Raw genomic sequence first — 10113 nt, 5'->3', positions numbered from 1 at the left:
GATCAGGGTCACGGCCGCCATTTGTTTGAGGGAAGAGGGAGAGCTCCAGGCTGCCATCTTGAGAAGGTCAAGGTGCAGGAGGGCGGGGCTATCGGGGTCTGTAGAACCATCAGAGGAAAGGGAAGCCCCATTGTTATTGATGAATTCCATGAACACAGCGTCACTGGGCGGTCCCGCAGGAATCTCCTCTCTCAGTCCCTGCTGTGATGTTTCACCCAATCAGAACCAGCAGCTCTCCTCCTCTCTCAGCTCCCCTTCTGTCCTTCCTGCAGCATCTGTCCCCTGGGGCATTGAGCTGCCTGTCCTGTCCCTCCCTCAGCTGTTGTTCTGTAATACCTGTGATATCCCAATCTCATCTTAGATTACTTCACTAAAGACAGGGATGCACCCGATGGATTTCTCTTAACATCGGCAATTGTTTAATACTCACAGGTTTTCAATTACATTGTTTTTGAAGCAGTTATTTCACATTCAATCATTTGCAATGGTGGGATTTGGACCTGTGTCCAGAGAACACTTGCTGAGTTTCTGGATAAATTATCACATAATAATGCTCCAAGGCCATCACTTCACCTGCTCACAGTTTGTATATTCCAGTGCAACATGAATCAAAACCCTTTCTTCCTGCACATTTGTTTGACCCAGCGCTCTGGTGATGTGACTCAGTACCTCTCCATGTGGTGTCCCTCACTGTGTGGGTCGAATTGCTGCCTCTGTCAGCGTCTCTCACTTTTGAAGCTACTCCAGATCATGAGGCAACAGAATTCTCCACTCCAGAGAGATGAGGCAGCACAGGTCAGGAATGGAGACTGGGATTTTCCAGATGTCTGTGGGGTCAGTGCCATTCTATATGTGTCACCCTCCAAGCATTAGTCTAATTTCCCATTCTGCCTATTTCTGTGTCTTCTACAGGTACTCATGGAGTTCCTGACTCAATAGATTTGCCAAATGCTGGTTGGGACGATGGTTGGTCAGCCAGAAAGACAAAGTCAGGGAGTCTTCAATCAATCCTGCTGCCAGGTAAGATCATTCCAGTGCACAGAGCCGAAAGTAGTCAGAGGGATCCAAACATCAACTAACAAGACATAACATAGAGAAAGTGCTGGTGGGTGGGGGGGGGGGGGGGCAGCACAGTTCAGACACAACCCAGGCTCAATCACCACGCCTGCTGCAAGCTTTCTTGTAATGAGACAGCATCGGGAGTTCCCAGTAATCAGTCCAGGCCTGTGCTTTCTTAGGGAGCAACAGAACAACAGAGGGGAAAGCAGGCCTCCCATGAGACGGTGGTAATGCTGCCTGGGATCTTTCTGTTCCCTATTCCGTCTCCAACACTGTATCAATAGCTTGTATTGAGGACCAGTGTCTTCAATCATTCTAACTCCTATAACAGTTCCTATCTCTGTCATCTCCTCCCCTCTCACCAATTATTTCACATATTTGAAAACTCCAGTCCAGATGACCATCCTTATCGCTGTAACTTGCTTCAGTCTCTACAACATGCCTTGTCTCGATAGTCTTCTCCTCCAATAACTGCAGACGTCGGGTCTGTTTCTGAGCGGCATGATTCTTCGGCCGAGGTTTCCGAAATGGAATGAGTTGCATTTGCTTGTGTTTGGCTCATATCCCTTCAAACCTTCTCCTCTCCATGTACCTGCCCAAGTGTCTTTTCCATGTTGTAATTGTACTTATTTTTACCATTTCCTCTGGCAGTCCATTCCGTCTATGCACATCCTCTGTGGATAATGTTGCCCCTCAGCTCCCTCTGTAAATCCTTGCTCTCTCACCTCACCCTTATGCCTCTAGCTTTGGACTCCCCTACCCTTGGCTATTCACCTTACTTAGGCCCTACATTGTTTCATAAACCTTTATAAGGGCACCCCGTGGCCTCCTCTGCCCAGGAGAAATATTGACGACAGTGTTACCAACATCTCCAACTCATGTACTCAATACTCTGACCAATGAAGACAAGTGCGCCAATTGCCGCTTACAACACTCTGTCCACCTGTGATGCCAGTCGAAGGAACAATGTAACTGCACTCCTTTTCTACAACACTGCCCAGGGCCCAACCATTAACTGTGTTAGTACTCCCTGGTTTGTCTGAACTAAATCCAACACCTGAATTAAATTCCATCTTTCATTCCTTGGCCCACTGGCCCAGTTGATTAACATCCCCTTCGATAACTATATTCCCTGCCCACTCTTCCACAAATCTTGGTATGCACAAACATACTAACTTTTCACTCAGATTGTTTATTAAATGGTGCACAACAGTGGCCCCAGCACCAATCCTTACAGCACACTGCTGGTCAGAGTCCCCAGTTTAAACAACAACCCTCTCCCACCACCCTCTGTCTCCCACTGTCATCCTATTTTGTATCCAGTTGGCAAGCTCTCCCTGATCCTTTGTTATCTACCGTTACTAACCAATGGATCATGCTTCACCCTGAACAGGGGTTTGTGGAAGCCAGAAACAACGTCAGTTACTCTGCCTTCGTCTCTCTTTTTGGTCACATCTTGAGGAAACTCCAGTCAAGTTTGTGAGACATGTTACCCCATGTACAAAGCCATGCTGGCTGTCTGTAATAAGGCCTACCTCTCAGAATGACCTCCAACAACTGACCCACCCTGATGTCTCGCTCATCAGTCTGTAGTTCCCTGGCTTCCTCTTGCAGCCTTTCTTAATTAATGACACAACATTATAATCATAGTCAGAGAGTCATAGCACACTGTTCGGTTCACACTAACCATACTCTAAAACGGATCTCGTCCCACTTGCCTGTTCCTGGATCACATCCTTTCAAACCTTTCCTATTCCTGCTCTAATCCAAATGTCTTTTAAACATTGTAATTTTCCGCACATTCACCCCTTCCTTGGGAAGTTCATTCCACACACAACCCATCCTCTGTGTAACAATGTGCTCCTCATGTCTTTTTTTTATATGTCTCTCTCTCCTCTAAACTTAAAAATGTAATGCCTTGCCTTGGAACTCCCCTGACCATGGGAAAAGACAACTCCCATTAACCCTATCTATCCTCCTCATGATTTTATAAACATCTATGAGGTCATCTGTCAACATTCAGGTTTCAGTGAAAAGTACCAACCTATCCAGCCTTTCTTTATACTGAAGCCTTTCATACCCAGCAACGTCCCAGTAAATCTCCTCCCAACCCTTTCCTGCTTAATAATATCCTTCCTATAACTGGTCGACCAGAACTGGACACAGCATTCCAGAAGAGGACTCACCAGTGGCCTGTATAATCTCGGTGTGACTTCCAACTCCTATATCCAAAGGACTGAGCAATGAAAGCAAATGAGGCAAGCACCTTTTTTTAAACTATCCTGTCTCACCATGTTGCAAATTTCAAAGAATTATGTACCTGAACCCCGGGGTCCCTCTGTTCTACAACACTACTGAAGGTCCTACCATTAATTGTATAAGTCCTGCCCGTGTTTGTTGTACCAAATGCATTCCCTCACATTTATTCACATTGAACTCCATCTACAGTTTTTCAGCCATTCACGCATTTAATCAGGATCCCTTTGTAATCTCAGAAAACCTTCTTCACTGTCCACAACGCCACCCTCCAGTCTATCAGCCTGTCACACATAGCTCTCTATGGTACAAATATCTCTGCTAGAGGCCCTACAATCTCTTCACCAGCTTCCCACAATGTCCTGAGATACATTTGATCAAGTCCTGGGGATTTATCTACCTTTGTGTTTTAAACCCTCCAGCACCTCCTCTTCTATAATGTGGACTCATTTCAAGGCGTTGAGTCATAGAGATGTACAGCACGGAAACAGGCCCTTCAGACCAACTCCTGCATGACGTTTCTAGTCGCATTTGCCACAATTTTGCCAATATCCCTCTAAATCTTTGCTAGTCATACACCCATCCACATACCTGCAAATAGCCTCCCCAGATCTACTTTAAAAATTCCTGTCCAATACTATCTTGCTCCATTGTATAACTTGAACTTGTGAACCAGTCCTGTCCATTTCCATCGCTATTTCAAACTAATACAATTGTGGTGACTTTCCAAAGTGCTCCCCCACTAACAGCTCAGTCCCGTTCCCGACCTTGTTTCCCAAGGGGAGGTCAGGTTTAGCCCCATTCTCCAGTTGGGCCATTGACATAATGACTGAGAGTTTTCAGAACAGACTTAACAAATTCCTTCCATCCACATGCTTAACTTAGTAGCAATCCCAGTCCAGGTTTGGAACAGTTAGGATCCACTATCATTACAACCCTATTATTCTAAGAAGTATCTGAAATCTCCTGACATATTTGCTCCTTCATCTCCCATTGCCTATCGCTGTAGTCCGACCATAGAAAACTAATGGCCATTTTTTATTTCTCAGTTCCACTAATATCGCTTAACTGGGCGATCCTACATGAATACTCCCTCAAGGTACTGCTGGGATTTTCCCCCCCACTCAAAACCACCAGCTCTCCTCCTGTTTTGCCTCCTGTTCTGTCCTTCCTGCAGCATCTGTCCCCTGGAGCATTGAGCTGCTGGTCCTGTTGCTCCCTCAGCTTTGTTTCTGTAATACCTACAACATCCCAGTCCCATGTTCCCATCCATACTCTGGGTTCATCTGCCTTATCTGTCTGGCCCTTTGCATTGAAATAACTGCAGTTTAATCCACCAGTTTTCCCTCACTGTCTGCTATGTTCTTGCCTGCCTTGTCTATTTATATTTCTCCCTTAATCATTTGTACCAGCCTCAAATTTCCTTCTGGCCTTACGACTCTTTGGGGTCACACAGCCCTGCCAGACGAGTTTAAATCCTCTCGAGCAGCTTCAGCAACATTCCCCACCAGGATGTGGATCCCCCTCCTGCTCGCAGTTCAGGTGTATTCCCCACCCTGTCTACCTGTGCTGACACCTTCAGACATCCAGGGACTTGCCCACCAAGGTCCCTGTGTTCCTTAGTACACCAGGAGGACCTACCGATCATGATGTATATCATTCGTTTATGAGACTTCCCACAGTGCATTCCCTCACGGTGATCAGAAGTAAAATCTGTCTGCCATTACTCTGCTCAGTTCATCATCTGATCGATATCAGACCGCAGCCTGAGTCCATCCCCCTCACTATGGACAACACCCTCACCTTTCATGTTATCTACAAACCTACGAATGTTATCTTCTGCTTTCCCATCCGAGTGATTAATGTCCATAATGTCCAGCAATGGCTCCTGCACAGATCCCTGTGGTCCACCCACTGGGCAAAGGCTTTCAATCACAAAACCAACCCTCCACCAATTGTGGAGCCAATTTACCAAACTTACTTTGGATCCCATGGGATCTTCCCTTTTGGACCAGCCTTCTGTGTGGGACCTTGTCAAAGACCTTAATTAACTCCATATAAACCAAATCATCTGCACTGTCCTCATCAATATCAGAGGACAGTCGTCTAGCAGATCCGTACAGACAATCCCGAATGAAACTGCGCAGGTATCCGTTTCTGGCGAATACATTGTAGAGGTGTTCTTCTTCCTCTTTTTGCAGTTCTGGTGTACTGCAGTGTGTTGTGGCCCTTTTGAACCGTGTCTTGATGCAACTTCTTTTGTATGTGTTGGGGTGGTTGCTTTCGTAGTTCAGGACTTGGTCTGTGTGTGTGGCTTTCCTGTATACCTTTGTTGTGAATTCTCCGTTCAGTGTTCTCTGTACCATCATGTCTAGGAATGGGAGTTGGTTGTTCTTTGCTACCTCTCTACTGAATCGGATTCCTGTGAGTGTGGCGTTGATGATCCGGTGTGTGTTCTCTATTTCTGTGTTTTTAATTATTACAAAGGTGTCATCCACATATCTTACCCAGAGTTTGGGTTGAATTTGCGGTAAGACTGTTTGTTCTAACCTTTGCATTACCACTTCTGCGATGAGTCCAGAGATGGGTGAGCCCATGGGTGTGCTGTTGATTTGTTCACATATTTGGTTGTTGAATGTGAAGTGTGTTGTGAGGTACAGATCGGTAGTTTGAGTCTGCAGTCTTTGTTGATAGGTTCCCCGTCTTGTTGTCTGTTCTGTATGTCCAGCAGGTTGGGGGACACACACAGCGAGAGAGGTGAACAGTGCCGTTACATTGAATGAGACCATGGTTTCTTCCTTGTCTATGTTTCTGATGACGTCCAAGAATTCCTGTGTTGACTGTATAGAGTGTCTGGATCCGCTGATCAGGTGTTTCAGTTTCTGTTGTAGTTCTTTAGCCAGTTTGTGTGATGGTGTCCCTGGTAGTGATACTCTGGGTCTGACTGGGGTGTCTGGTTTGTGCATTTTAGGTAGTCCATAGAATTTGAAGGTGTTGTTGCTTTCCGGTTTCATTATCTGTAGGTCAAACCTGGTTATCTGTCTTTTTTATATATAGGTTTCTCAGTGTGTTGTTTATCCTACTGGTGAGCTGCGGGATGGGGTCAAACACCACGCAATTTCATCCACAGATGCCTCAGGGAAAGACAATGGAACGAGGACATGCCACAACCCAAAGGATTAGCCACACTACCGTACATCAACAACATTTCTGAAATGACAGCCAGACTGCTGCGACCACTAGGACTCATAACAGCACACAAACCAACAGCCACTCTCAGACAACAACTCACCAGGACAAAGGACCCGATACCCAGCATGAGCAAAACCAACGTAGTGTACAAAATCCCATGCAAGGACTGCACAAAACACTACATAGGACAACCAGGAAGACAGCTAACGATCCGCATCCAAGTACACCATTTAGCCACGAAACGACACGGCCAGCTATCCTTAGTAGCCACACACTCCAATGACAAGCAACATGAATTCGACTGGGACAACATTACTATTCTAGGACACGTCAAACAGAGAACAACCAGGGAATTCCTAGAGGCATGGCACTCATCCACAGTTTCAATCAACAAACACATCGACCTGGACCCAATATACCGACCAATGCAGCGGACAGCAACTGACAACCGGAAGCGGCAGAGACAAATCACTATAAATGCTTGAGGAAAGATCACAGAAGCGCTTCACAGGAGGCTCCCAAGCACTGAGGATGTCACCTAGACAGGGGACGAAACGTCTGCAACACAAATTCCCAACTCGGCGAACAGAACACAACAACGAGCACCCGAGCTACAAATCTTCTCCCAAACTTTGAAGCCGTTTAGACTCTACAAAGCTCCGTCATGAACAAGCCACCATCTCTCTATTTCTTTTGCCTTCTTCAGTGTCTGCAACTCTTGCTGTGTCTTCCAGTAACGCTCTTTAGTTACTGCAGGTCTGCCTAGCTCCCCAGATAACCTGTTCCATGCCCTACAGCTCCCTCAATCACTGTAACACCCTCTGCTCTGTCTAATCCTCCTATTTCCCACTGTCTTCCAAGCACAACGGCGATCCTGTAAGAGAGCAGTGCGGAATGGGATGTTATAAATCTCAGCTGAGGCTTGATGCCTACCATTACCTGGGAGTCACAAAGAGAAGGAACCCGAGAGAGAGCAGCACAGACTGGGAGAATATAAATCAGCAGCGAGGGTCAAGGCCGACTGGGACTTGGAGTTGGAGAAACAGCAGAGCAGGAGGCTCGAAATCAGCACCGGGTCACAGAGGGAGTGACCATATGAGGGAGCAACTTGGAGCAGGAGCTTGAGGCTGACTCACACCTGGGAGAATATAAATCAGCACTGAGGATCGAGGCCTAGTTGTACCTGGGAGTCACAGAGACCGTGATCCTGTGAGGGAGCAAACTGGAGTGAGAGCTGGACAATTACACGTCCGAGGGGACACATCACTGTGTGTGCACGTGTCCCTCCCTTGTTCTGTGTTTGTGCGTGTGTGTGTATGCGTGTGTGTCCCCTTCCCTCGTTGTGTGCGCGCGTGTCCCTCCCTCACTGTGTGTGTGCGTGTCCCTCCCTCACTGTGTGTGTGTTTGTGTGTGCATATGTCTGCGTGTCACCCTTCCTCACTTTGAGTGTGTGTGTCCCCTCTCCCTTTCTCAGCACATCTCCCACCCTCGCTGTGTCTGTGTGTCTCAACCTCGCTGTGTGTGTGAGTATCCCCCTCCCTCGCTGTGTGTGTGTGTGTCCCCACCACGCTGTGTGTGTGTACGTGTGCCTCCCTCGCTGTGTGTGCGTCCCACCCCCTCGCAGTGTGTGTCCCCCCTCGCTGTGTGTGTCCCCCCCGCTGTGTGTATCCCCCCTCACTCATTGTGTGTGTGTGTGTATGCGCGTGTTCCCATCCCTCGCTGTGTGTGTGCGTGTACCCCTCCCTCGCTGTGTGTGTGCGGGTCCCCCCTCCCTCGCTGTGTGTGTGCGGGTCCCCCCTCCCTCGCTGTGTGTGTGCGTGTCCACCCCCCCTCACTGTGTGCGTGAGTATCCCCCTCCATCGCTGTGTGTCTGTCCCTCCCTCGCTGTGTGTGTGTGTGTGTATGCCTCCTCCCTCGCTGTGTGTGTGCGCATGTCCCTCCCTCGCTGTGTGTGTGTGTCCCTCGCTGCGTGTGTGTCCCCCCTCCCACGCTGTGTGTGTGCACGTGTGCCTCCCTCGCTGTGTGTGCGTCCCACCCCCTCGCTGTGTGTCCCCCCCCTCGCTGTGTGTCCCCCGCCTCGCTGTGTGTCCACCGCCCTCACTGTGTGTATCCCCCTCACTCGTTGTGTGTGTGTGTTTGTGTGTGTGTGCGCGAGTGTGCCCCCTCCCTCGCTGTGTGTGTGTGTGTCCCTCCCTCGCTGTGTGCGTGTCCCTCCCTCGCTGTGTGCGTGTCCCCCCTCGCTGTGTGCGTGTCCCCCTCCCACGCTGTGTGTGCACGTGTGCCTCCCTCGCTGTATGTGCGTCCCACCCCCTCGATTTTTGTCCCCCCCTCGCTGTGTGTGCGCGTGTCCCCTCCCTCGCTGTGTGTGTGTGCGTGTCCCCCTCCCTCGCTGTGTGTGCGTGTCCCTCCCTCGCTGTGTGTGCGTGTTCCCCATCCCTCGCTGTGTGTGTGTGTGTGTGTGTGTGTCCCTTTCTCGCTGTGAGTGTGTCCCCCCATCCCTCGCTTTTGTGCGTGTCCGCCCCTCGCTGTGAGATTGTGTCCCCATCCCTCACTGTGAGTGTGTCCCCATCCCTCACTGTGAGTGTGTCCCCATCCCTCACTGTGAGTGTGTCCCCATCCCTCACTGTGAGTGTGTCCCCATCCCTCACTGTGAGTGTGTCCCCATCCCTCACTGTGAGTGTGTCCCCATCCCTCACTGTGAGTGTGTCCCCATCCCTCACTGTGAGTGTGTCCCCCCTTCGCTGTGAGTGTGTCCCCCTTCGCTGTGAGTGTGTCCCCCCTCGCTGTGTGCGTGTCCACCCTAGCTGTGTGTGCGTGTGTGTGTCCATCCCTCGCTGTGTGTTTGTGTGTCTCCCCTCGCTGTGTGCGTGTCCCCCCCTCGCTCTGTGTGTGTGTGTGTGTGTGTGTGTGTGTCTCCCTCCCTCCCTCGCTGTGTGTGCGTATCCGGTCCCTCCCTCGCTTTCCGTGTGCGTGTACCCCCCTCGCTGTGTGCATGTCCCCCCCTCGGTGTGTACGTGTCACCCCCTCCCACGCTGTGTGTGTGTGCGTCCCCCTCCCTCACTGTGTGTGTGTCCCCCTCCCTCGCTTTGTGTGTCCCCCTCCCTCGCTGTGTGTGTGTCCCCTCCCTCGCTGTGTGTGTGTCCCCCTCCCTCGCTGTGTGTGTGCGCATGTCCCTCCCTCGCTCTGTGTGTGTGTGTGTGTCCCTCACTCGCTGTGTGTGTGTCCCCCTCCCTCGCTGTGTGTGTGTGTGTGTGTGTGACCCCTCCCTCGCTGTGTGCGCATGTCCGTGTCCCTCCCTTGCTGTGCGTGTGTCCCTCCCTCGCTGTGTGTGTGTCCCTCCCCGTTAGTGTGTGTGTCCCAACCGCTCGCTGTGTGTGTGTGTGTGTGTCCCTTCCTCTCTGTGAGTGTGTCCCCCCATCCCTCGCTGCGTGCGTGACACCCCCTCGCTGCGTGCGTGACCCCCCTCGCTGCGTGCGTGACCCCCCTCGCTGCGTGCGTGACCCCCCTCGCTGCGAGTGTGTTCCCCCTTCACTGTGAGTGTGTCCCACCTCGCTGTGTGCGTGTCCCCCCCAGCTGTGTGTGTGTGTCCATCCCTCGCTGTGTGTG

General features: G+C 50.3%; 1 long non-coding RNA gene across 1 annotated transcript in view; it reads left to right on the top strand.

The window, feature by feature from the left end:
- Positions 1-7651: 7651 nt before the first annotated feature.
- LOC132812742 (uncharacterized) overlaps positions 7652-10113 on the top strand; it is a 30542-nt gene continuing 28080 nt past the window's right edge. The window contains exon 1 of the long non-coding RNA XR_009643772.1: positions 7652-7734. This is a non-coding gene — a long non-coding RNA (uncharacterized LOC132812742). The remainder of the gene's footprint in view (positions 7735-10113) is intronic.

The sequence above is a fragment of the Hemiscyllium ocellatum genome, unplaced genomic scaffold (genome assembly GCF_020745735.1).
Source record: "Hemiscyllium ocellatum isolate sHemOce1 unplaced genomic scaffold, sHemOce1.pat.X.cur. scaffold_296_pat_ctg1, whole genome shotgun sequence".
Lineage (NCBI taxonomy): Eukaryota > Metazoa > Chordata > Chondrichthyes > Orectolobiformes > Hemiscylliidae > Hemiscyllium > Hemiscyllium ocellatum.
The sequence above is the reverse complement of the archived record's forward strand: the minus strand, read 5'-3'. Positions and strand labels throughout refer to the sequence as shown.